We start from the raw sequence: 26,830 nt of genomic DNA, 5'->3' as shown, positions 1-26,830 counted from the left end.
CTAAAGCAAAGCTAGTGTGGCTGAATCATCACAAATGACGAGGAAAAAAGTCCAGGGGATGAGGTCGGAGAAGTGGGCAGGAGCCACATCATGGGAAGCCTTGAGGGTCTTGAATGGCGTTTGGATGTTTGCAAAGGCAATAAAAGCCAGCAGATGTCTTAGAGAGGAAAGTGAAAGTGACAGGATCTTGATTTATATTTTCAAAGACCAACCCAATGGCTATGTGGCGAACAGCAGTCGGGTAAGAGGAGACACTGAGAGACTCGTTAGTGGGTTATTGCAGCAGGCCTCCTGAGAGACAGCTCTGCTAGGGTGCAGACATTCCTCAGGCAGTGTGAGGAAAGGCTTTCTGCACAATGGAACAGCATGAGCAGAAGCAGGAATGCATGCAAGACATCCACAAGTTCAATGAGCTGGAGAGGTCAGTACATTTGAAGAAAATGGTATCAGGACAGAAAAATACATATGTATATTCATAAGGGAAAAAAATATCCCAGATACATGGGAGTCAACAAGTAAAAAATGAAGAGCGTTTGTAAAAATTAAGTAAATAAATAAATAAATAAATAAATAAATAAATAAATAAAATTACATAACATAACATAAACGGAGCCAAGGGATACAGGAAAAGACTAGAGTAAGTGCGGACAAGGCCCCACACAGTTGGGTTAGCAGATTCGACTAAGTAAAGATGTCAATTCTCTCCCAGGTTCTGTTATAAATGTAATGCAATCCCAATCAAATTCCCAATGGTGTTTCTGGATGGGTAACTTGGCAAAAATGTTCTCAATTTCGTGTGGAAGAATATTTGTGTGAGAATCCTGGGAAAGCACACACCCACAGCTAACTGTGTTACTAGCCCTGGCAGGTGTTCGCAGGGACATGAGGACCCCAGACACTCCATCACCCCCGTCCCTTCCAGCTGAGGTTGTCAGCTAAAGGACAGCTGTCCTCTTACACTTAACTCTGCCACAGTATTCTCCAAACTATTTTGACTGTGACCCATGTAAAGAAATATGATTTATATGAGGACACACATTTATTATCAGAACAAAAATTCCATAAATAATGCATATCCTTACATGTGACTCACATTTATATTTTTTATTCAACATTGTTTTCTTCTGTGCAACTCTATCGGATTAAGAAATAATAAGCAGTCAGAACCTTCTTAATTGATTTCATGGTTCCCTAATGTGTCAGGACCCACAGTTTTATTTTTTTTTAATTATTTTTTTTTAGGACCCACAGTTTTAAAAACACTGTCCTTTGGGGCGTTGGCTCTGCTGCCTGGTCCCATAAGGTGATCTCATTCCCAAGCTTGTCTCTTTGGCCAAGCAGCCACTTTAGCTGAAGATCTCACTTGCTTTGCTTAAATAAGAGATTCAGAAAGTGCTTCCTTTCAATTTCCTTCTAGCCCAAGAATTGCAAGAACAAAGTAAATCTCCCTTGACTGCGAAGCAAGGAAAGGGAAGTGAAATTTATGATCTGTTTGTTCATTTGATATAATAATGATTACGATTAAATAAAGCTCTCAGCCGTTCCTTGCAGGGGACCCCAGTTTCCATCTCTGCGGGTTAGCTTTTCTCGTCCATTTGGTAGGCCTTTCAGCTCTTCTATTCCATCAGGCCAGTTTTTAAAAAATAAAAGGATTTAAGAACATATTCAACATCATCGCATGGAAGACAGTAACCTTCTAATGCGAAGATGTTTGTTTTTAAATGCGCAGAGCTAAAGTACCTTCTAAAAAAAAAATCCAAGCTGCAGCTCTGTTCTATCTCTATAAAAATTTAAAATCACATTGATTACCCATCTGGCATATCTCTTAGTGGACTAATACCCCCTTCAGAAGCAAAACAGTAAATATACAAAGGGAAACATGATTAATAATTTCTTTTTGTTCTGTTTTTCAGGGCAAGTCCCTGCTCACTCATGCTCTCCACTGAAAATGTTTCATAGCTCTACCCCAAAACAGATATGATAAACTGTCCCCTGATTATCTGCTTAGCAGGATGGGAGAGACCTGGGAGCAAAATTCACTTTTTAGCAGAAAGTTATTGATAGAGTAAGCACCCCATACTGGTCTTTTTCTTTATTGCTGTGTGTGTGAGTGTGTGTGAGTGTGCATTCTGAAACCTGTTTTACTGACATTTACCTCCATTCTGTCATTCACTAATAAGTTCAGTTGTGCCTCCACAAAGCAATTTTCTGGATAATCAGGTGAATGTATCAGGGCACCTGGTTGGCTCAGTGGTTGAGCGTCTGCCTTTGGCTCAGGTCGTGATCCCCAGGTCCTGGGATCGAGTCCCACATCAGGCTCCTCGAAAGGAGCCTACTTCTCCCTCTGCCTCTGCCTCTGTGTGTGTACGTGTGTATGTGTGTGTGTGTCATGAATAAATAAATAAGATCTTTTTTAAAAATCAAGTGAATGTATCTGGTTGAGCAACCCAACAACTGCTTACACTTGAAACAAAATACTATATTTAAAAAAATACTATATTTTTAAAGAAGTTAGTTATTAGGCTCATTGTTCCAGAATATCTGATATCCTACTTGATAAATTATTACATTCCATCCAAATTGCATGGAGTGCCCCACATATTCCCAATAATTTATCTTCAATGCTTCTCTATCACTTTCTTTACTCCTCTTAGTACCCTTTCTCCATCAACAACCTACAGGGAACTAAACTTGCTTGCTCCCATCCAAAGGGAAGTCACTAGTTCCCCAGTATAAGTTCTTTTTTTGTGCAATCTCTACAACAAAACTTTCAAGTCTCACCTTTTCCTTATGAAGTCCATAAAGAGAACAGCCAGGCTGCGGCTCACACCACTGGTTCAATAGCCACACCTGTATTCTTCCTTGACAATAGGACCCCAATATTCTAGTGGCAATGGGGCTAATTAAATATTTCTTTTCCCAGAATCTTTTGCATCTTAGAGAGGCCATGTGACATAGTTCAGGCCAAAACTACCTCAACAGAAGTCTACTGGAAGTTTTCAGGAAAGCCTTTAGTTTCTTGATTTTAAGGAACAGATACGGCTGGCACTGCCCTCCCATCTTCTTCCTGCCCTGAGCAAATGGGTGATGGCTGGAGCCAAAGTAACCTCCTTTTCTTTAGATCATGAGCCAAAAACAGCAACAACAACCAAACCAAACCAAACCAAGCAAGCAAAAACAAACAAACAAACAAACAAACAAACAAAAGGCAAGAAAATCACAAAGACATTTGCTCTGAGATCTCTGAGCCACTGAACCCAAACTGACAGCTCAATCCCTTCAGACCTTTATTTTTGTGAGAAAAATGAAACCTGATTTGGCTAAGCCATTGGTTAGTTGGGTAGGCCATTGCTTGTGTCCTGAACAAGGTGCATGAAGGATTTCATATGAAGTTCCACAGTCCACGACACCAAGGTAGTGCCTCAGGAGCTACCGTGGAGCTACCGTGGAGGATAAGGCAGGGGCTAAGTCAGCCAGAGGAACTTCCCACTTCTTTCTGGCACCTGATTTCCCCAGACTAGCTCATCTTTCGTCTTGTATTTTAAGTTTATTATTAAGAATTCATTTAAGGGATGCCTGGGTGGCTCAGTCAGTTAAGCGTCTGCCTTCAGCTCAGGTCATGATCCAGGGGCCTGGGATCCAGCTCCACATCAGGCTCCCTGCTCAGTGGGGAACCTGCTTCTCCCTTTCCCTCTGCCCCTCCCCCTGCTCATGCTCACTTGCTCACTCACTCCCTCTCTCAAATAAATAAATAAAATATTTTAAAAATTAAAGAAAAAAGAATTCATTTAAGAAAAATAAATTGTTCTGTTTAAGATGCTGTTTAAAACTACGGGGCTAGGTGTTTTTTTCCATTGGAAGATTTGTTGGCTTTATTACGGAAAAGAGGCCCAAAGAAATGAATCATTACTAAGGGAATTTTAGCAATATGGTATCTGTAAAAGGAAGGGCATTTGGATAAGGAAAAACTGGCCTGGATCCCCTCTGACTACATCACTTTCTCTCTTTTCCCCGTGTAGCCTGTTAGCCAGTTCTGAGTACCAACCTGACATCATTGATTTTTTTTTTTTTTCCCAATTAGGTTGGTTGGTTGGTTAGTTGGCTGGTTGATTGGCTGGTTGGTTGGTGGTTCTATCACGAGATACAAAGAGGGCCCATACGATCCTATGTCTTCACTGGATTCCAGGGACCAAAACCCATGTACAAGGTAAATTTAGAGACCTAAGGAATGTTTTAAAATTAATAACAAGTAAGAGAAGAACCTGCATGGAGGTAAGGTGGCATGGATTTGCTTTTGTGTGTCTCTTCTCCAGCGGCCCTATCCCTGAAGACTGAATGGGTGGGGAATCTTGAGACCAATGTTCTGATAAGTTTTCTTCTTTACTGGAAGGGCTCAGTGTGTACCTTATATAACACTGGTGTCCCGAAATCTTTTGCAAAGCCTGAATGTTGGTGTTCAAACTCACACCTTAAATTCATTATGGGTTCTCACAAGTTCACAGAAACAATTGTTTGAGAGTGAAACAGTGCCTGTCTGCCTCCCCTTCCCCCTTATATGCAACCTCTCCCCCATGTAGCACCCATCCATCCTGCAAGGTCAATAATATTTTGCTCACCATGCTTCTGCTCTCCTTCTTTATTTAGCATCTTAGACTGTGGGATTGGAACTGGAGAGGCTTTGGTTTCATCCCAGCTCAGCCACTTACTGCCTGTGTGACCTTGGGCTAGTCTCTTAATTTCTCTGTGCTTCAGTTTCATCATGTCTAAAGAAGGAATAAGAGAAGTACCTACCTATTATCCTCTGGCCAGTCAGCTAGCCTAAAGAGAACTTGGAGCCTGGGGAGAGGTCCCTGCGACCACACTTCCAGCCATCCCTCTACAAAGCTATGACCACCCATGCTGGCCCCTTGACCCATGCTGGCCTAACTACCCAAGGCTGGACAACATTGGGCTTGTTATAAGCCATACATAATTCAAAACACACAAAGTGCCGAGAACAGTTCCTGCAACATAGTAAGTGCTAAATGAGTATTAGTTATTGTTGGTGTTGTTATTTATCTGTCACCCAGTTTCTTCTCCCCATTGGTAAATGAGGGTAACAATGTCCTACCCAATTAGCTCTTAGCCAGCAGACAATCAATTGACAGGATAATTGACTTCGCCAGCTCCTGAAATTTCCTCCCGCGGAAATGATCCTCTCCCGGGTTCCGCCTGTTCAGAGCTTCTCAGCCCCTTAAAGATCCTGCATAATTCAAGCTTCCCTTTTGAAGCCTTCTCCAGCTTGGGCGGCCCACCCTGTCTTCTCCTATTACAGGCAACCACAGCTACTAAGCTACTAACATTAGTCCCTTACAATTTAGTACTAAATCATAGGTTGTATTTCATTGTTCTTTATCACTTCAATTCCCTCTTAAAACTCTGGGTTGCCTACGTGGGAGGGTTCAGTCCTCCACACTTGTAATATGTTTTAGTGTCTTGCCCAGTGCTGGGCACAGGGGAAGTGCATCATAATTATTTTTTGATTGCTCTATTTATTTTTATTCTAAATTCATATTTTTATATGTATGCATGGGATTTCTTTCAGTGCAGGTTACATCTGTAGTACAACAAAGTACCAGAAAAAGCTACCACATGATCTCATCTAAACTAGAATTGGACATAAAGCCAATATCAGGGGAAACTTGGAAAGGGCTTCCTCCCTCTGTAATGCTGGAAAGAGACAGGGTTTATACTCCCTGAAAGAGGAAAAAAAAAAATGAGGCAGCATCTTCTTGATCTTATTTCATCGATCGAAATTCCGCCTTCCCCTAGGCCTTACCTTGGCCAAATTCAAGAAACAGATGTTTGCATAAAAAAAAAATCTCCCTGGAGTCAGCATGGCTGTTTATCCAATTTTCACCCTGCCATGCAGACTTAGGTTATGTCCAACAGAGTCCAAACAACAAGTTGGAATGTTCGAACTTCAGCCTGGGGAAGGGTTCAAGGAGAGGTGAGATGGCCCCACATCAGGGATGCCGGAGAGAAGAACTCATCGTGAAGAGAAGCAGGACAAGAGAACTTCATTTCCCACTTCCCCAGCTCGGGATCCCTAATCCTCTGAGCCCTACCATTTTCTAAGGGAAGACATTCTTTGGGCTGCCCCTCTCTGCTTCTGCCATCTCTTTATTTCTGCCCTCCCACTACACACACACACACAAAGTAATTTTTAAATTTTTCTGAACCTTCTGGGATTGCAAAACTGTACCATATTGATGAACTGAGCATGTATCTTTTTTTTTTCGATTCCCCTGTTGAGTTGACATATTTTGATTGTCACATGAGCTGTGAGTAATTACATCAGTACAGATGATGGCTCTGTCTTAGTGATCTACAAATCTGTTAAGTTTGTCTATCTCAACCCCTTTCCCCAACATTACCTTACTAAGTTATATGTAAAACATGAAGACCAGGAGAGATGCTTCTTAATGCAATTTGCAACATCTCAGAGGTGAGAATTGAAAGCTCAGCTCTGATTGCAACATCTGCTCTGAACAAGGGCATCGAGGGACCTGCCATCAGATTTTTTTGTCTTAAGGATGATCACCATGTATGTTCACAAATAAAAATGTGAAGCGTTCTGACAGCCAAGCAAACCATGAAGAATTAAACTTCCCCAACAGGAAAACGCACTGCAACATCCTTTCTGCTATTCATTTGAGAAAACTCCTTCATTCAAGAGCCTTACCACTTCCTGCCCCTGACTGTCTGCCCAGCCCCTGTCAGGTTACCCCCACAGACATGTTTCTGTGAGAGGGCGAGATTCCATCTGGAAAGGGAATGGCCCAATTTTGAAGGAATCAGTTTCTTAATGGTAAAATCAGACTTTTCCAGTAAAGATGTTTCAAGCAGTGTGTTCAGTAGCAGTAAAAGGAAGTTTATAAAATAACCAGCACCTCCCTGGGCAAAATTTTTTGGTGACTCACCAATACCCTTCCAATAAGTCCCTTGGAATGTTGGTCCCTGTGTTCTCTGACCTCAGTCTACCTTTCTTACTACAATCCCTGCCACACTTAAGTGAACTCCAGACAATCTGGAACAACTCGTCTTCCCTGACCATTTCCATCCTGTGTTCTTCTCCTGCTGCTTGTCTTATGTCAATCTTCACTCTGCTGATCATCTCCATCCTGTCACTAGCCAAAGTCCCTCCTCCTTTTAGTGTCTAATACAAGGACTTCTTCTTTGGGTGCTTCTCCTGATCACCCAGCTGTATGCAACCACTCCATTCCTTACAGTCCTGTTGACCCTGGCTTGTAACAATTATCTCACTCTGCTTCATGGTATAGCATTTGTCCTCTTGTCCAGTACCCCCTATAATACTGCAGTCTCCAGGAGTGTACCCAATAAAGAAATGTCTTGAGTACAAAATAAGTGTCTTGTTGTCATGGACTGAATTGTGTCCCCACCCCCATAAATTCATGTGTTAAAGCCCTGACTCCCAATGGGACTGTATTTGGAGACAGGGCTTTTAGGAGGTAATTAAGGTTAAATGAGATCATAAGGATGGAGTCTTTCTCTCCACATTCACGCACTGAAAGGCCACGTGAGGACACAGCAAAATAGGTGGCTGTCTGTAAGCCAGGAAGAAACCCCTCAAAAGAAATCTTGACTGTGGACTTCCCAGTCTCCAGAAAATAATTAAGTGTTGTTTAAGGCACAGTCTATGGTATTTTTTACGGCAGGGGTGGAGCTGAGTAAGGCACTTGTACATTATCAACCATCAATAAATACCGATTTTATACATTGACTTCATGAAGGGGGTGGGTATCAGGAAGATGACAGAGGTGATATCCGAGGGGTTTGGCCCCCTCTCCTACCATATTTGTGCCCCTTTCATAACTAACTAGCAATGTGAGACATTTGGGGCAAGTGGGTACAAACTAAAGGGCCTCTTAGATGCTTTTTATTTAATTTTGTCTTTTAAAGCATTTGCATGGTACAAAACTTAAGAAGGTATACATTACAAAGTCACAGTGAGAACTGCTGCTTGATATTTCCAAAAGCCAAGCCTTGCTGGGGTGATTCATTCCATTCCCATAATAGCCACTCAGCACTTCCACAGTCTTCAGATATCAAAAAATGCATTTAATTGACAAATTCCAGGGACTTATTCTAACCAGATTGACCAGTAAAAGTAATGTATGTATTTATCAAATAGGTTATCTGGTATTATGTAGGCAATAACCACAAAGTGATTGGCTCTTCAGTCCTTTTGTTGTCCCCAGCAAACCCGGCCCCAAACCCAGTTCTCTTCTGGGAGGTCAAGAGCATGTTTTGTCCAATAAACTTACTCCAATTTTACTTAAATGGTATATTGGATTAGTCAGTGTTCTCCAGAGAAACAGAACCAACAGGATAGAGATGATGATAGATGATAGATAGATAGATAGATAGATAGATAGATAGATAGATAGATATTAGATAGACAGATAGATGATAGATAAAGAGATTAAAAGATTATTTTAAGGAATTAGCTCACAGGATCGTGGGGTCTGGCAAGTCTACAGAGCAGGCTGTCAGGTGGGAAATTCAGGATAGAGTTGGCATTGTAGTTTTGAGTCCAAAATCCAGCTGGAAACTCGGGCAGGGTTTCCCCCCTGCAGCCCTGAGACAGAATTTCTTTTTTCTTTGGGAAAACTTTTTTTTTCTACTTCAGGCTTTCAACTGATTGGATGAGGCCCACTCACATTATTGAGGGTAATCTGCTTTACTCAAAGTCTGCTGATTTAAATGTTAATCACATCTAAAAACCATCTTCACAGCAACATTTAGACTGGCCCAGTCTGTTTAGTTTGACTAAACAACTGGACACCGTAACCTAGCCAATTTGACACATAAAATTAACTATGACAAATGGAGACAAAACTCTGACTGAAGATCTTTAGCTAAGAGAGGTTTTTAGCACAGAGTAATATTGTTTCCCAACAGTCCTTAGAAATCCCTTCATCCTGGCTGAGTTCCTTAAAACATCTAAGGCAAAAAAACCTACGCATCCCAAATTGAAACCGTGGAAGGTTCTGGAAGTTCCTTCAGTGCAAAGTAGTAGAACCTAACCCCAAAGCACTTTTACTTCTGTGGCAAAAATCTCAGGGACATTCCCAGTGAATCCTTGGGAGGTTTTCAAAGAAAAACTCCTGATCAATCCCTTTTGAAGTCTAATAATTTAAACAAATAAGTCTTAAATACTATAACAAGAAGTTCATTCGGGAACACAGTTGATGACAGGATAAAACTTCATGAGTGGATGTACTGCTCAAGAAGAGAAAGATCTCTCTTCTCTCTCCCTCTTTTTTTCTTTTCTTCTTTCTCTTATTTTTAAATATTATTTTTATGGCTTCTTTGCAGGAGAAAAAGACTCTTTAAAACTATAACTCAATGCCAGGCAGAAAACAGACTAGTCTCTTAAACTAATGGCTGTTGTTGAGGGCTCCTCTAGCAATATTCAGCTGAAAAAAAAAATAGAACTTTGCAATAAACGACCTTCACAGAAGAAGACTATTCATGTTAATTAGTAGCTCTTTTCAAATATGATTCATATATGCATTAGGCCATGCCATGCTGAACAATGCATGCATTGTAGTAAACATCAAGATAAGTTTCAAGTGTGGTTATCAAAATTTTAGAAAACTCTAGCTAGGGATTTTTTTTCATACGATTGTGACTTACTGCTCCAAGTGCACGGCACAATGGTATATTTCCTAATGGCTTTTAGCTTTTGCCACTGCCAACTTTTATATTTAAAATCCATACAATTATGGACAATTTATGAACATTATGAGGCTTTTCTTTTTTGCACGGATTCTTACTGATTCGAGCCAGCTTTTATCCTTAGCAAATCAAATGCATTTGCTTACAACACTAGATTCATTCTCACATATTCCACTTTATTCTTATTATTAGTATTCCTTATTATGCATATTTAATTTAAGAATGCATTTTCTCCATTAAAAAATTAGAATATGCTGAAAGAAGTATTAGAAGGTGATTATTTGCTTTAGTTCGCTTTTATTAACTGTGTAAGCCCTGATATGGCCCTTTCAAAGGTAAAAACAAGAGACAAAAATCGCTAAAAAGCAAAATGAAACTTAAATAAAAATCTACTTAAATATCACAGACCTTATGTATGTAATGACGGCATATAAGGTATCAAATTCAAATAAAAGAACGGCTAAAAATCTTTCATTGTTGCATGAATGGAAGCTATAAATCTGCTAGTTTTTAAGTAAATACACTACTAAGTACGGTTCTTTAGAGATTAGTTCAGCGAGGTGTACCTTGAAAAAAACAAAAAGTATCAAGTCAGTTGTGCACCTTACTCACTGCCACACACCACACCCCATTCCACCACCCCACTCTCCCCAGTAACACAGGAAAATTAATGGGCCAAGCCTCGGCCTTACATTATACTCCTGTCCTTAGGTTATACTCCTTTAACAAAATAGCTGGGAGTTTAGGGTCTCAAAGTAAGTAAATAGCCAGTTCAGTGGCTTTCTTAATTTGGGGAGCCTTGACTGAAAGCCATCAGCCAAGTGATGTGGTTGCTTTTTGCCACGTGTTGCCTAATAGGTATGAATCTGTCCACTTCTACTCCAAAACGACTGGTTTAACTGGTTGTTTTAAAATTGCAGGGGCAAACCAAAGAACTGAGGTCCCACCTCTATGTGACCAATGGGAGCAGGCTACCCTCCTCCCTACCTCATCACCACACACTCTGGTGCAACTCTGGTTACAGAGTAGGGGTCCTCTATCAACCACGCCGACGACAGCGGGGAAGAACAAAGCATGTCTTTCAGTTTCTTGTCTTTACTGTGTTTAAGGATTACCACTTCCTATTGGCTTGAGACCTTGAAATCTGTAAACATCAGTTGGCTTTGTCTTACTATGAAATCGAAATAAATTAATACTACCTAACATATTTCTGCACCTATTAAGCACCTATTACACGAAGGACATCATGCCAGCTACTTTTGCTATCCTAATGATAATACACCAATAAGAATAGCAGCCCACATCATAGGGATAAAAATCCTTATTTACCCGGTGACTTGCTCTGTGAATATGCACATATTACTTAATCTCACTATGCCTCAGTTTTCGCCTCTGAAAAATAGGGACAATAATAAGACCTACCTCAGGGAGCTATTGTTAAGGATTAAATGTAATACATACAAAAACCCTCAGAACAGCTTTTCAGGCCCAATTGGTATCCTGGATCCTATGCCTCTAGAAGCCCTAGGTATATTTCTCTCCACGTAATAATCCTTAGTATTTTGGAATTTTCAATACCATTTTTAGCTTTAAAAATGGAGCCAGTTCTGCATGACTCCATGCTCTCCCAGCTACACACTATGCCTCAACGTAATAGCCTCACTGCCCCTTTATGGGCTTTAATGACTTGAATGAAAATGGAATTATTTTAGTCAAGACCAATAAATGCCTTGAAAATAAAAATATAAACAGACCTCAATTAATTAATTGGCTAATTATTCTCTCCTGAAACCAATATTTTTTAGTTGTTCCACAACCATGATCAAACACAAAACATCAAAAAATAGTTAAGAGAGCGCTTTCTTGCTATCTTGGCAATTAAGGTTAATCAAGTGCGCAATTAATCACAGAGAGATCAGATACTAATATTTGGAAAGTACCATATATACATTTTCTACCTGGTTTTAAAAAAAATAGAAGTAAGGGTAAGGTGGGAGGGGAATTTTGCTATAGTCTCAATAATGATGCAATGATGATTCAGCAACCTAAGTTCAAATTCCGAAGCCCCAAATCAAAACATCAGAAGTCTATACCATTTATAATCTGTTAATTGCCTTCTTTATAGGAGCCCAAGGATCCAAATATTTGTTTTCATTGGGTGTTATTTTTAACAATATATTTTGGGATTGATAGATCACCTCCAAACACCGTGTTGATGTATCATTCAACAGTAGTGATAGGAGTCTGTGAACCTGTACCTCTTTGCCCTTGGTGAGGGCTAGGTCAGATTGATCATGGCATTATTATGTCATGCATTCTAACAGTCTGCCTCTGGAAGAAAGTCATGTCTGCTGCAGTACAATTATCTAAGACTGATGATACAGACCGAAGTCATTAAAATAAAATTTATTTGGCATGGCTCTTCTCAGTCACTGTTCCAACTTCACAATCCACTTAGTAGGCACAAAGAATTCTCCTTAGCGGGACTACATTTTGACCATGCCAGTAAAAAGCAAAGGCTCTTTTTAACGGACATATTATAGGCAAAATAACATAATCCTTCAGTAAGAGAAGACCGGGGTTGTTGCTTGCTGGAGGTGGACCTCCATCATGAGTATCACGATTTCATCAGTGATGCTTGAGAAAGCCAGACAAAGATCTATCGATAATCAGGTCAGAAGCAGCTCCATTTTCTAATTTCTCCACAGTGAAAGTCTAGACATTTGTCAAAAGTTTGTGAGATTTTGGTGAGCAATAGAAGTGGGGATGATAAACAGTGGTCAGCAGCATGCTGTCCTTCAAGTAGATCCTAGAAGACACGGCTTGAACACCCCCTAAGAACATGGAGAGGGCTCCTCTTGGTCTGGAATTTCCTGCTCATCCCTTGACCCCCTCCTGTTCCAACTGAACCCTTTATTTATCTCTCAGTGACTTCTATAGTACACCCCCCTTCTCCCCAACTACCTGCACATTCAGGACTCTCATGTTACTTCAAGTTGTAGAACATCTGAGGTCATAGGACATGGCTACTTCTGACTCTCATGCGTCTACCTTAGATCCCCCCCTGACTCCAGCTCCCATACCTCCACCTGGATTTTGGATTCTATGCTTCTAGAATTTCTTCAAAATCCTCTAGCATTTTGGAATCTTCAATTTCTTCTTCCTCAGTTCCACCCCTCTCTCTCCCTGTCTCTCTCATATACACACACAGAAGCAATTATAGTTGTGTCTCTAAGTCTATTATAATAATATAAATTAAATGGGAGAAAAGACAATAAGCAAAGGAGTAATCAAGATTTGATAGATTTCATCCAGCAAGGAACACATGAAAAAAAATTTTAATTAACTTTCTTTTTACATAATTATATATTAACTGTATCCATTTAAAGTGTACAATTCAGTGAGTTTTGACAAATGTCCTTATCTTCAAGATATAGAACACTTTCATGGGGATCCCTGGGTGGCTCAGCGGTATAGCGCCCACCTTTGGCCCCGGGCATGATCCTGGAGTCCTGGGATCGAGTCCCACGTCGGGCTCCCTGTGTGGAGCCTTCTTCTTCTTCTGCCTGTGTCTCTGCCTCTCTCACTCTCTGTGTCTCTCATGAATAAATAATTTTTTTAAAAAATAAAAAAATAAAAGTAGAACACTTTCATAATCCCCCCCTTGTGTCCCTTAACCCTCCATCCCTCCCTCTACTCCTGGCCATAGGCAGCTGCTGATGTTTCTTGACAATTTGGACCAATTTGCATCCCTCAGTATATTATATAAATATACTGATATTATAATATATAAATATATTATATAAATATAATCACACAGTTTGTGGTCTTTTGTATCTGATTTCTTTCACTTAGTTAAATTACTTTGAGATTCATTCATATTGGTATCATTCATCTATATATATATATATATATATCAGCAATTCACTTTATTATTGCTGAGTAATAGTCGATTGTATAAGTGTACTTATTGCTTATTTATTCACCTGTTGATGAACACATATCATTTACAGTTTGAGGCTATTTCAAATACATGGTCATGAACATTGTGCACAATATTTTGTGTGTGCATATGTTTTTATTTCTTTGGGGTAAATACCTAGGAAGAGAACAGCTGGTGGTATGATAGGAATATGTTTAACTTTTAAAGAAAATAACAGCTTTCCAAAGTAGTGGCACCATTTTACATCCCCACAGCTATATGTGAGAGCTCTGTTTGTTCCACATCCTTGTCAACATTCAGTATTATTAGCCATTTAAATTTCAACTATGTAGTGAAGTCTCATTGTGGTTTTAATTTGTACTTCCTTGATAACTAAATGATTTTGACCATCTTTTCATGTGCTTATTAGCCATTTGCAGATCTTCTTTTGTAAAGCACATGTTCAAATCTTTTGTCTATTTTCAAAGTCAAGTTTTCTTCTTGAGTTGTAAGGATTCTTCATATAATCTCGATTCAATTTCTTTGTTAAATACATGTATTGAAAATATGTTTCATCTGGCTTGCTTTTTCATTTCTTAATAATATCTTTTGAAAGCAAAATTTTAAATTTTGATAAAGTCTAATTGCCACCTTTTTTTTTTCTTTAATGGTTTGAGCTTTTTATATCCTAAGGAATCTTTGCCTGCTGCAAGGTCCCAAAGGTTTGATTTTATGTTTTATTCTAGCATTTTTATATCGTCTTTCACATTTAGGTCTATGGTCCAAATCATTTTAAAATAATATCTTACAGTTATGAGAGCAAAAACTATTCTAGAAAAATAAAACCACTGAGTGATTTGCCATTATTTTTTTTAATGTTTGTGCTTCTAATTTTTGTTGAGTTTAGTTAAGTTTTGTCTTGGAGAAGATGTGAAAAGAGTTATACATATTGTGTAAACCCTTTGTTTTCTTTTTAATTAAAAGTTTATTTTGCACTAGTTTTATAAGCATTTTTTATATTCCAGCCTATATTGAGAACATTTTCCCATAACCTTCCATATTTTCAAAACCATAATTTGAAGTAGGTGCAGAGAATCCCATCTTATTAATACACAAAAATGTATTTAGACAGTTCCTTTCTTTGGTATTTATCTTGATTCCGAATGTTTATTATAAATGTGGCTTAGAATGTACTTCCATATAAGTCTTAGATCTCTGGTTATTTCCTTAGCATAAATTTTTATATGTGGATTTATTGGTTTAAAGGATAAGAACAGAGGATCCCTGGGTGGCGCAGCGGTTTGGCGCCTGCCTTTGGCCCAGGGCGTGATCCTGGAGACCCAGGATCAAATCCCACATCGGGCTCCCGGTGCATGGAGCCTGCTTCTCCCTCTGCCTATGTCTCTGCCTCTCTCTCTTTCTCTCTCTGTGACTATCATAAATAAATAAAAATCAAAAAAATAAAGGATAAGAACATTTTTTAAACTTTTGATACATATTGCCAGAAAGAATGTAGCAATTTACAGACCTCCCAGTAGTTTGCAAAAGTACAGATGCACCGTCTCTGATTTGTGACACTATCTTTGGTTTTAATCTTAGCAAATCTTCTCAGACAAATCATTGTTGTTTTCATTTGTATTTCCTAGGTTATAGTAAGCCTGAATATTTTTTCATATGTTTTTGGATCATTTGTGTTTCTTTTTTGTGAATCACTTGTTCAAACCTTAGTCTATTTTTCTAATGAGACATGTTTTATTGATTTATGAAAACTCTTTATATATAAGCCTACACCAATATATTATGTTAATCTATTTCAACCAAAGGTATTCCACATATTTTTTGTTTCTTGTTATTTAATTTTGTTTATGATATTTCTAATCTGTAGATTTTTAAAATTTGGAAAGTTAAACCTATCAAATTTTTGCATTAAAATTATTTTCCAGGGGCACATGGATGGCTCAGTGGTTGAGCACCTGCCTTCGGCTCAGGTCACGATCCTAGCATCCTGGGATCAAGTCCTACATAGAGGTCCCTACAGGGAGCCTGCTTCTCCCTCTGCCTATGTCTCTGCCTCTCTCTGGGGGTCTCTCATAAATAAATAAATAAATAAATAAATAAATAAATAAATAAATAATTTAAATGATATATTTTCCACACCTCATTAACATACATATTTATAGACAAACTAATATTTTATTTTTCATATTTTATGCATTGTTTTTACATTGTAATGTTCTCATAGATCTATGATGTATTTTAGCATACAGTGCAAAGAAAGACCGTGTCTTAGCCCCTGTTCCTTGGAAAGCAGAACCTGAGGAAAAGCTTACATGGTAAGAGTATTGGGGGAGAGGGATCCCAAGGTATCAAGAGTGAGAAGAAAGGGAAAATGAGGAAGGGCAGCAGGAAAGAAAATCAAAGGTGGTGCATTATTGTCACGCTTGGCCATGGCTTCACGGGAAAACACAGCCATTGCTCAGTCATGCAGGGTGTCAGCAGACAGGCTGACAGAGCCAGTGCCTGAGTCCAATGGAGCAGAGAGAGGATGAGGAGGGAGGAAGTGATCTGTCAATTCTCTGTATCCTTTCTTTTAAGGAAAAAGTTTGTGCTTCTGAGGTGTTTTACCCCAGTACTGCTAGGGAAGGGTGGACTCCATGGAATCAGCTGTGTACAGCTCGGGTGCTGGAGCTGCTGTACATCCTATGTGACAGACAGGAGCAATGGAGGCTGTGCTCTGGAGGCTGGTGGAGCCTGGCAAATCCAGACAGGCACTTACACTGGTCTAGTAGAGCATGTGATTTTAATAGCTAACCATTTTCTGTAGCTCCACATAATGGATAATCAATCCTTTTTTTTTCTACCAATTTAAATTTCAACATTACCATAGTCTAAGTTCTTCATTATACGAGGGTTTACTTTTGGTTCTATATTGGTTCTATACATCTAGATGATGTACCAATGTACATTTATAATAATTTATAGCTCTCTGACGGTACAAATTTCTTTTTTTTTCAGTTTTTTTCTTGGCTTTTATGAGAATAAGCTCACATGTGTAGGTAAAATCATAATAATTTTAACTAGTTTCATAAAACAGTTGGGGATTTGTATATAAATCACATTAAATTAATACACGTGTTTGGGGACTAACAATATTTTTATACTGCCATTTTCCACCATTGATGAATACAGCAGCAGTGTCAGTCAACTTATTTCGGTTTTCTTTTTAATGTCCTTCAGTAAAATTTTCCAATTGTTTTTCATGTAGCTTCTGCAGAACTTTTAGTAAATTTATTCCTAGATATTTTAAATTAAGTACTCCAGTGAGCAGGAATTCTTTTATTATGCTTTTTAATTGCTAAAATTCTGGCATGTAGTAAACATTTTATATATTAATTTTATAACTAACCATGTTTCTAAACTCCTAACTAGTTCAAATAATTTTTCAGTTTAGTCTCATGGGTTTTCTAGGTAGACAATCATATTGTCTGTCAATAATAATTTTTCTTTCTTCTCCAACAATTATATTTCTTATTTCTCTTTTTTGCCCTTCTTCATTGGCTATAACTTCAGAAGAGTGTAAAGTGAATAACTGTGATGTCATCTTTTATCTTGCTCTTACCTTTAGTAAGAATGCTCTTTAAAAAAAAATATTCCTGCTACTTTACTTTTAAATATCATATTGACTGTTTGTCTCAGAGAGAATTTTAAATCATATCAAGATAGAACATTTCTATTGCTCGATTGTGAACAGCTTTTTAAATTGATGATTAATGTTTAATTTATATCTTTTTGTTTTGATTAGACTGACCAGAACATTGTCTGTTTTACTGGGACAGGAGGCTGAAGCTTTTGATCCAATGCTCTTTTTAATTGGACACTGGCCTTCCACTTAGGACTCAGCTGCTTCTCCAGGGAAGGACCCTCTGCTCTGTCCTTCTGCTGCATAGGATACAAAAACCCTCAGCTTTGGGTCAGATTGGCCATCTACCATCTGACACTGCTCTTAGGGCTGAGTTGCTAAGCACTCAAAACTGTTTAAATTTGTGTCACCCCAAAGTTATAGCCTGCAAACCTATCTTGCTACCAGCATCTATCTACTCTTAGGCTTGGAGTAGTTTTTATTTATTTGTTTTTTTGTCTGTTAGTTAGGGGGGAGTGTGCCATAACAATGATTTTTATGCTAGTTGTGTCTCTCATCCTTGATCTTTGGACACTAGTGATCCCAATCCCAACATAGCCCAATTGTTACTTTGCTTGGCTTTTCTTTTTCATTTTGACATAAAACCTTTGTGGCTTTTTATACTTTATTAAGATAGAATACACAGTTTCTGTTTCATCAGTTATTTAGAAGCTTTCATGTGCTCTGGAAATTTCTATCCTTTTTCTGATAGAACTGTGTTTTCCATCAGGGAAGTGAGGAAGTACATGGGATTCCATTGGACCCCTCCAATCCACATGTATGTTTATACCTGATCAGGTCCTCTCCCAATTTCTAAAGTTTCTCTTTTGCCTTTTTTCCAATTTTCTTATTTCTTTCTAATCATCAGCCCTCCTTCTCTCAGCAAGTGAACTTAACTCTTACTTTACTGAGAAAATACAGGTTAGTAGGTAGGAACCCCCATCCTTTAATCTATAGCTAATTCTGGAGTCTTCCTTATTGTCTCCCCAGTTTATTCCCTTTCCTCCAGCTTCATGGGATTCTCCATTTACCCTTCAGTATGGGATCAACCCCTTTACCCATTTTCATCCAATTCCATCATCTCTCTTCAGATAAAGTATTTACCTCTGCTCCATTTGCCACCTCTCTCCTTTGTTGATTCGTAAACTCTAAACTCCTTCAGGTCTTCATTTTGGTTTTAAATCTCTCTGATTTCCTATTATTCTATCTCTCTCCTTCCCAGTCAGAAATATCAAAATACACCAGTTCCTTCTCTGGTTCCTTCTGCCTGTTTCTTAAATCCTCCCTCCACCCAGGGTTTTATTTTTAGTAGTGTTTTTATTTCATAATACATTGAATGAGATCCCCCCTAGGTAATCGTTTTCACTCCCTGAACTTCTAGTGGTCTATACACTGCTGACACCAATGTTGTCATTTCTGTTTCAAACCCCACTCCTAAATTACATACTGCCTGTTGAGGCATCTCAACCTGGTATTCCACAAGCACCTCCAAACAGGATGTACAAAGCCCCACTGATCAAACTCCTCCCCAGATCTGCTCTTTTATTGTCTTAAGTGTCATAACTGTCCACCCAAGTTACCCAAGCCATACCAGGGGTCACCTGAGCCCCGTCTACTGTCTGCATATCCAGTCAGTGCCACACGCTGTCTTTTCTCTTTAAGTTCCCCTGTGTCATTCTCTTCTCTTCTGTGCTCCCTGCTGCAGATGACCCTAATCATTTCTCTTTGGAGCTCCTTGTACAGTATCTCTGCTCTGAATGTTTTTTGTTTTGTTTTGCTTCATGAACCAAGCTTTTTCTGATCGCTAGATTTTCCACATTCTTCCCACTATTCCCTCACCCTAAAACACTCATCTATTCTGATATTAACCTTGTCAAACACTCCTGAACACAATCATCAACTGAGCTCTTCCTTCACAAAAAACAAAATGTAGTTCTATTTAAATCACTTATGCTGAATAGACTGTCCTTTTTCCAGTGCATAGTCTTTCCTCCTTTGTCGAATATTAGTTGACCATAGAGTTGAGAGTCCACTTCTGGATTCTCTACTCTGTTCCATTGAAGCAAGATAGGTGTGCATGTGTCTGTTTTTGTGCTGATACCACACTGTCTTCATGATCACAGCTTTGTAGTACAACCTGAAATCTGGCATTGTGATGTCCCCAGCTATGGTTTTCTTTTTTAATATTCCCCTGGCTATTTGGCTTCTTTTCTGATTCCACACAAATCTTAAGATGATTTGTTCCAACTCTCTAAAGAAAGTCCATGGTATTTTGATAGGGATTGCAGTAAATGTGTAACTTGCCCTGGGTAATATTGACATTTTCACAATATTAATTCTTCCAATCCATAAGCATGGAATATTTTTCCATCTCTTTGTGTCTTCCTCAATTTCTTTCAGAAGTGTTCTGTAGTTTTTAGGGTATAGATCTTTTACCTCTTTGGTTAGGTTTATTCCCAGGTATCTTATGCTTTGGGTGCAATTGTAAATGGGATTGACTCTCTAATTTCTCTGTCTTCTGTCTCATTGTCAGTGTATAGAAATGCCACTGATTTCTGGGCATTGATTTTGTATCCTGCCACATTGCTGAATTGCTGTATGAGTTCTAGCAATCTTGGGGTGGAGTCTTTTGGGTTTTCTACATACTGCATCATGTCATCTGTGAAGAGGGAGAGTTTGATTTCTTTGCCAGTTTGAATGCTTTTTATTCTTTTTGTTGTCTGATTGCTGAGGCTAGGACTTCTAGTACTATGTTGAATAACAGTGGTAAGAGTGGACATCCCTGTCATGTTTCTGATCTTAGGGGAAAGGCTCTCAGTTTTTCCCCATTGAGAATGATATTTGCTGTGGACTTTTCACAGATGGCTTTTAAGATGCTGAGGAATGTTTCCTCTATCCCTACACTCTGAAGGATTTTGATCAGGAATGGATGCTGTCTTTTGTCAAATGCTTTCTCTGCATCTATTGAGAAGATCATATGGTTCTTGTTTTTTCTCTTGTTGATGAATAAATGGTGCTGGGAAAATTGGACAGCCACATGCAGAGGAATGAAATGAGACCATTCTCTTACACCATACACAAAGATAAACTCAAAATGGATGAAAGATCTAAACGTGAGACAAGAATCCATCAGAATCCTAGAGGAGAACACAGGCAACACCCTTTTTGAACTTGGCCACAGTAACTTCTTGCAGATATTATTATGCTTTTTAATTGCTAAAATTCTGGCATGTAGTAAACATTTTATATAGATCAAGAATGAGAGACACAACTAGCATAAAAATCATTGTTATGGCACACTCCCCCCTAACTAACAGACAAAAAAACAAATAAATAAAAACTACTCCAAGCCTAAGAGTAGATAGATCCTGGTAGCAAGATAGGTTTGCAGGCTATAACTTTGGGGTGACACAAATTTAAACAGTTTTGAGTGCAATCTATGAAAGCAAGGGAAACAAAAGCAAAAATGAATTATTGGAACTTAATCAAGATAAAAATCTTCTGCACAGCAAAAGAAACAGTCAACAAAACTAAAAAACAACCTACAGAATGGGAGAAGATATTTGCAAATGACATATCAGAGAAAGGGCTAGAATCCAAGATCTATAAAGAACTTATTAAACTCAACAGCAAAGAAACAAACAACCCAATCATGAAATGGGCAAAAGGCACGAACAGAAATCTCACCAAAGAAGACATACACATGGCCAACAAGCACATGAGAAAATGCTCCACATCACTTGCCATCAGGGAAATACAAATCAAAACCACAATGAGATACCACCTCACACCAGTGAGAATGGTGAATATTAACAAGACAGGAAGGAAACATCAAATGTTGGAGAGGATGTGGAGAAAGGGGAACCTTCTTGTACTGTTGGTAGGAATGTGAACTGGTGCAGCCACTCTGGAAAACTGTGTGGAGTTTCCTCAAAGAGTTAAAAATAGAGCTACCCTACGATCCAGCAATTGCACTACTGGGGGTTTACCCCAAAGATACAGATGTAGTGAAAAGCCAAGGCACCTGTACCCCAATCTTTAAAGCAGCAACATCCACAATAGCCAAACTGTGGAAGGAGCCTCAGTGTCCCTCAAAAGGTGACTGGATAAAGAAGATGTGGTGTATATATACAATGGAATATTACTCAGTCATTACACACAATGAATACCCACCATTTGCTTCGATGTGGATGGAACTAGAGGGTTATTATGCTGAGTGAAGTAAGTCAATCAGAGAAGGACAATCATTACATGGTTTCACTCATATGGGGAATATAAAAAATAGTGAAAGGGATTATAAGGGAAAGAAGAGAAAATGAGTGGGAAAAATTAGAGGGAGTACAAAACATGAGACTCCTAACTCTGGGAAATGAACAAGGGGTAATAGAACGGGAGGTGGCGGGGGGATGGAGTGACTGGGTGACAGGCATTGAGGGGGCACTTGACAGGATGAGCACTAGGTGTTATACTCTATGTTGGCAAATCAAAGTTAGATAAATAAATAAATAAATAAATCACTTGTGCTTAAAAAACCTCTCACAGGCTTCCACTGCCCTTGAGATAAAGTCCAAACTCCTTAGCATGGCATACAGATATTCTTCTCTAGACTTTTCTCTCACCAAACTTCTGTGCAGCCCTTTTGTTCTCATCACAGCAAACTTCTCTGCCATTCACAATACTGTTCCATGCCACTATGATTCAGATCTCTGCTCAGCTTTTTTATCTACCTACAATGTATCTAATACCTCCTCCCCTATCCCTGTCAAGCAAACCAACATTATTTTATCTTTTTTAAATGATCTCAAAAATCACCTACCCTTTGAATCTTTTTCATGCCACCACCCTGTCACTTAAAACTGATCATCTTTCTTTTTTTGCACTCCTATGTGGACTTCTTACAATGCCTTAAATGAACGTATTTGTTTTCAAATCTATTGGTCTCCCTGTAATAACAAACTTATTATACTCTTTCCTTTATTTCTTTATCCAAAAACCAATATGGCCATCCAGAACCCATTTTTAAGCATTGTGCAACCATTGGCAACATAAAGATTAATAACACAGACTCTTTGCTCCAAGCACATGTAGAGAAATATATCCATACAGCACGTACACATACAGCATAGCAAGTATCCTGATAGTGACATTCACCATTTATTTATCTCATGGGCACAAAGAAAAAGTGTTTAATTCAGTTAGATTAAACAACACACTCTTGAACAACCAATGAGTCAAAGAAAAAAATCAAAAGGGAAATCAAAATATATCTCGAGACAAACAAAAATGGAAATCCAACGTATTATAAGTTAGGGGATGCAGATAAAACAATTCTAAGAGAATGTATAGCTATAAATGCATACACTAAGAAAATATAGTTCTCAAGAAACAATATAACATTATGAGGAACTAGAAAAAGAAAAAAGAAAACTAGGCCCAAAGTAAGCAGAAGAAAGAAAATTTTAAGGATTAGAGAAGGAACAAATGAAATAGAGAATAGGAAAACAAAAGAAAAGATTTTTTTAACCTAATAGTTCTCTGAAAAGATAAAGTTGACAAATATTTAGTTAGACTAACCAAGAAAAAGAGAGCGAGTTCAAATAAAATTGCAACTGATACCACAGAAATACGAAGGATCATAATAGACTACTATGAACAATTTATGCCACAAATTGGATCACCTAGAAGAAATAGATTTATCACTAGAAATATACAACTGGTGTAACTAAATCATAAAGAAATAGAAAATCTTTACACTCAGTAATAAGTGAGGAGATTGAACCAGTAATTTAAAATCTCCAAGAAAAGCTAAGACCAGATTACTTTACTAGTGAATTCTACCTAACATTTAAAGAAGATTAACACCAGTCCTTCTCAAACTCTCCAAAAAACTAAAGACCAGGAACTCTCTCAAATTCATTCCATTGGTGCTACTTACAGTATCTTGATACCAAAACCAGATAAGGACAATAAAAGGAAGAAAAACTATAGGCCAATATCCCTGGTGAATATAGATGCAAAATACAAGTAAACAGAATTCAACAGCATACTGAAAGGATCACACACATTCCAGCAAGGATGGTTCAACATATGCAAATCAATAAATGTGATATATCACATTAATAGAATAAAAAATAAAATTAAGATAATCATCTCAATAGATGGGGGGATCATTTAAAAAAAAAATTCAACATCCTTTCATGATAAAAACTCTTAACAAATTAGGTATGGAAGGAATATACCTCAACATAATGAAGGCCATATATAACAAGCTCACAGCTACTCAATGGTGAAAGGTTGAAAGTTTATCCTCTAAGATCAGAAACAGGACAAGGGTGCCCACTCCTATTCAACACAGTACTGGAAGTCCTAGCCAGAGGACTTATCTACCTTTGGTATTAAGGTGATGGCCAGAACAATCGGGCAGAAAAAGAAATAAAAAGCATCCAACAGAAAAGAAGAAGTAAAATTGTCTCTCTTTGCACATGACATGATCTTATATATAAAAAACTCTAAAAATTTTTTCTGAGTTAAAGCAGAAATTTATTAAAATCTATTTATATAGTGTTTTACAAACAACAAAAAATGTACACAGTCCTCATCATTCGGCCATCAACCCTATTCTCAGAAGTGCTTTGAGATACAATGGCCAACAGACACATGAAAAAAATGCTCAACATCACTTGGCATCAGGGAAATACAAATCAAAACCACAATGAGATACCACCTCACACCAGTCAGAATGGCTAAAATTAAGAAGTCAGGAAACAACAAATGTTGGCAAGGATGCTGAGAAAGGGGAACCCTCTTACACTGCTGGTGGGAATGCAAGCTGGTGTGGCCACTCTGGAAAACAGTATGGAGGTTCCTCAAGAAATTAAAATACAGAAATATAGGTAAATACCCCAAAGATACAAATGTGATCTGAAGGGACACCTGCACCCCTATGTTTATAGCAGCAATATCCATGATAGTTGAACTATGGAAAGAGTCCAGATGACAGATGAATGGATAAAAAAAGATGTGGAATATATATACAACAGAATATTACTCAGCTATCAGAAAAAAAATCTTATCATTTTCAAGGATATGGATGGGACTAAAGGGTATTACGCTAAGTAAAATAAGTGGATCAGAGAAAGACAATCATATGATTTCGCTCATATGTGGAATTTAAGAAACAAAACAGAGGATCATAGGGGAAGGGAGGGAAAAATAAAATAAGATGAATAAGAGACACTTAACTCTTGGAAAATAAACTGAGGGTTTCTGGAGAGGAGAGGAGTAGGGGAAGGGGTAACTAAGTGATGGGCATGAAGGAGGGCATGTGATATAATGAGTACTGAGTGTTAGATACAACTGATGAATCACTGAACTCTAAAACTAATAAAACACTCTATGTTAATTATCTGAATTTAAATAAAATTAAATTTAAAAAAGAAACCATCAACAAAAAGAAGTGCTTTGAGAGAAGACAGATTTCTCTGCCTTTCTCCTAAAAAAAAAAAAATTCTGTTTATACTCCTGAAAATGATGCATTTATTACATCACCTCTTATAAGAACAATCCCACTGAGATCCCAAAACCTGTACAGAGAGTGAAGAGATCTTAGCAAAGAACCTCCTCCAGAATGCAATGCTTTATCACAGAGGTGTAATGTAGGAAACACATAAAAAGGTGGCTGTCAGGGATGCCTGGGTGGCTCAGTGGTTGGGTGTCTGTCTGCTTTTGGCTTGGGGCATGATCCTGGAGTTCTGGGATCAAGTCCCACATCAGGCTCCCTGCCAGGAGCCTGCTTCTCCCTCTGCCTAGGTCTCTGCCTCTCTCTGTGTCTCTCATGAATAAATACATAAAATCTTAAAAAAAAAAAACTGGCTGTCAGAGGAGTGTATGTGATCTGACAGGTGGGCCATGTAGAGCCTGATGGGCAGACCCACACTGTGGGGCATGGCCAGCTAGGACTGCATGGCCTCCAAGGCCTCTTCTTACTCCTTATCTTCTGAGGTGGCTATTCCTCCTGGAGGTTTGATCTCCAGAAGTATATTGGTCACATTACTAGCTGTTTTGCCAAAGGCTCTTGCTGTAATTTCAAACAAAATTTTATCAATTGCATGTCTGCTGCTTCTACCATTTCTTCCAGATCATCCATGCTTTCAAAAGTGTCCTCTTCTGTCTCTTCCATGATACCAGCCTTCATAATCTCTTTGGACAATTCCTGTCTGGTGCCCTGGATTGACGAGATCTTCACAAGACTCTGAATGGCCTTTGTCACTTCTGTGCTCTTTTGCAGGGAAAGATTCAGCCACTTTCAAACCACCAGCTGGTTCTTCATCTGCACAAGCACAGAGTTCATGTGAGCTTTGGATGCATAAAGCCTGCTCACAGCCTTCCTTGACCTATCCTCTCATTAGCCAGAACCACACAGACATCCTTCTGGCCCTTCTTGGCAGCATCTTTCACAGATTATTTCATTCTTTCTTTTTCTCGTTTTCTCTTTGGATATCTCTTATTTGCCTATCTGCAGCTCTCATTTCCCTTTCTAATCAACAAGATCAACATACAAAAATCAGTTGCATTTCTATACACTAACAAGGAACTATTTTAAAATGAAATAAAGACACCATCTCCCCACCTCAGCATGTAGAATAGCATTAAAAAGAATAGTATCTTAGGAATAAATTTAACCAAGGAGGTAAAATATCTGCATTCTTTCAAACTATAAAACATAGATGAAAGAAACTAAAGAAAACACAAGTAAATGAAAAGATATTCTGTATTCATGGATTAGAAGATCTAAAACACTGTTAAAATGTCCATACAAGTCGAAGTGATCTACAGATTCAGTGCAATCCCCATTAAGATTTGGATGGCATTATTTATGGAAATAGAAAAAAAAAGTCCTAAAATTGATATGGAAACATGAAAGACCCTAAATAACCAAAGCAATCTTGAGAAAGAGAACTAAGCTGAACTTATTACACTTCCTGATTTCAAATTTTATCACAAAGCTAGGGTAATAAAAATAAATAGGCATAAAAACAGATACATAGACCACTGGAACAGAATTTAGGACTCAGAAATAAACCCACGCATATATAATCAACTAGTATTTGACAAAGGAGCTAATAATACTCAATGGAGAAAAGAAAGTCTCTTCAATAAATGGAGTTGGGAAAACTAGATAGTCACATGCAGAAGAATGAACTAGACCCTTATCTTACACTACTCACAAAAAAGTAACTAGAGATGGATTAAAACTTAAATGTAAGACCTGAAACTAAAGGTTCTAGAAGAAAACATAGAGGGGTAAGCTCCCTGACAATGGCAGTAGCAATGATTTTTTTTTTTTTTTGGAATTTGGCACCAAAAGCACAAGTAACAAAAGCAAAAATAAACAAGTGGTACTACATCAGACTAAAAAACTTTGGCACAGTCAAAGAAGTAATAAAAAAATGAAAAGGCAATCTATGGAATGGAAGAAAATATTG

At 38.2% G+C, this 26,830-nt stretch overlaps 1 pseudogene; it reads right to left on the bottom strand.

Annotated features, from left to right (window-relative positions):
• Nucleotides 1–26,435, bottom strand: LOC140634840 (charged multivesicular body protein 3-like; annotated as a pseudogene).
• Nucleotides 26,436–26,830: the final 395 nt, after the last annotated feature.

This window comes from Canis lupus, chromosome 6 (genome assembly GCF_048164855.1).
Source record: "Canis lupus baileyi chromosome 6, mCanLup2.hap1, whole genome shotgun sequence".
In the NCBI taxonomy this organism is placed as follows: domain Eukaryota; kingdom Metazoa; phylum Chordata; class Mammalia; order Carnivora; family Canidae; genus Canis; species Canis lupus.
The sequence above is the reverse complement of the archived record's forward strand: the minus strand, read 5'-3'. Positions and strand labels throughout refer to the sequence as shown.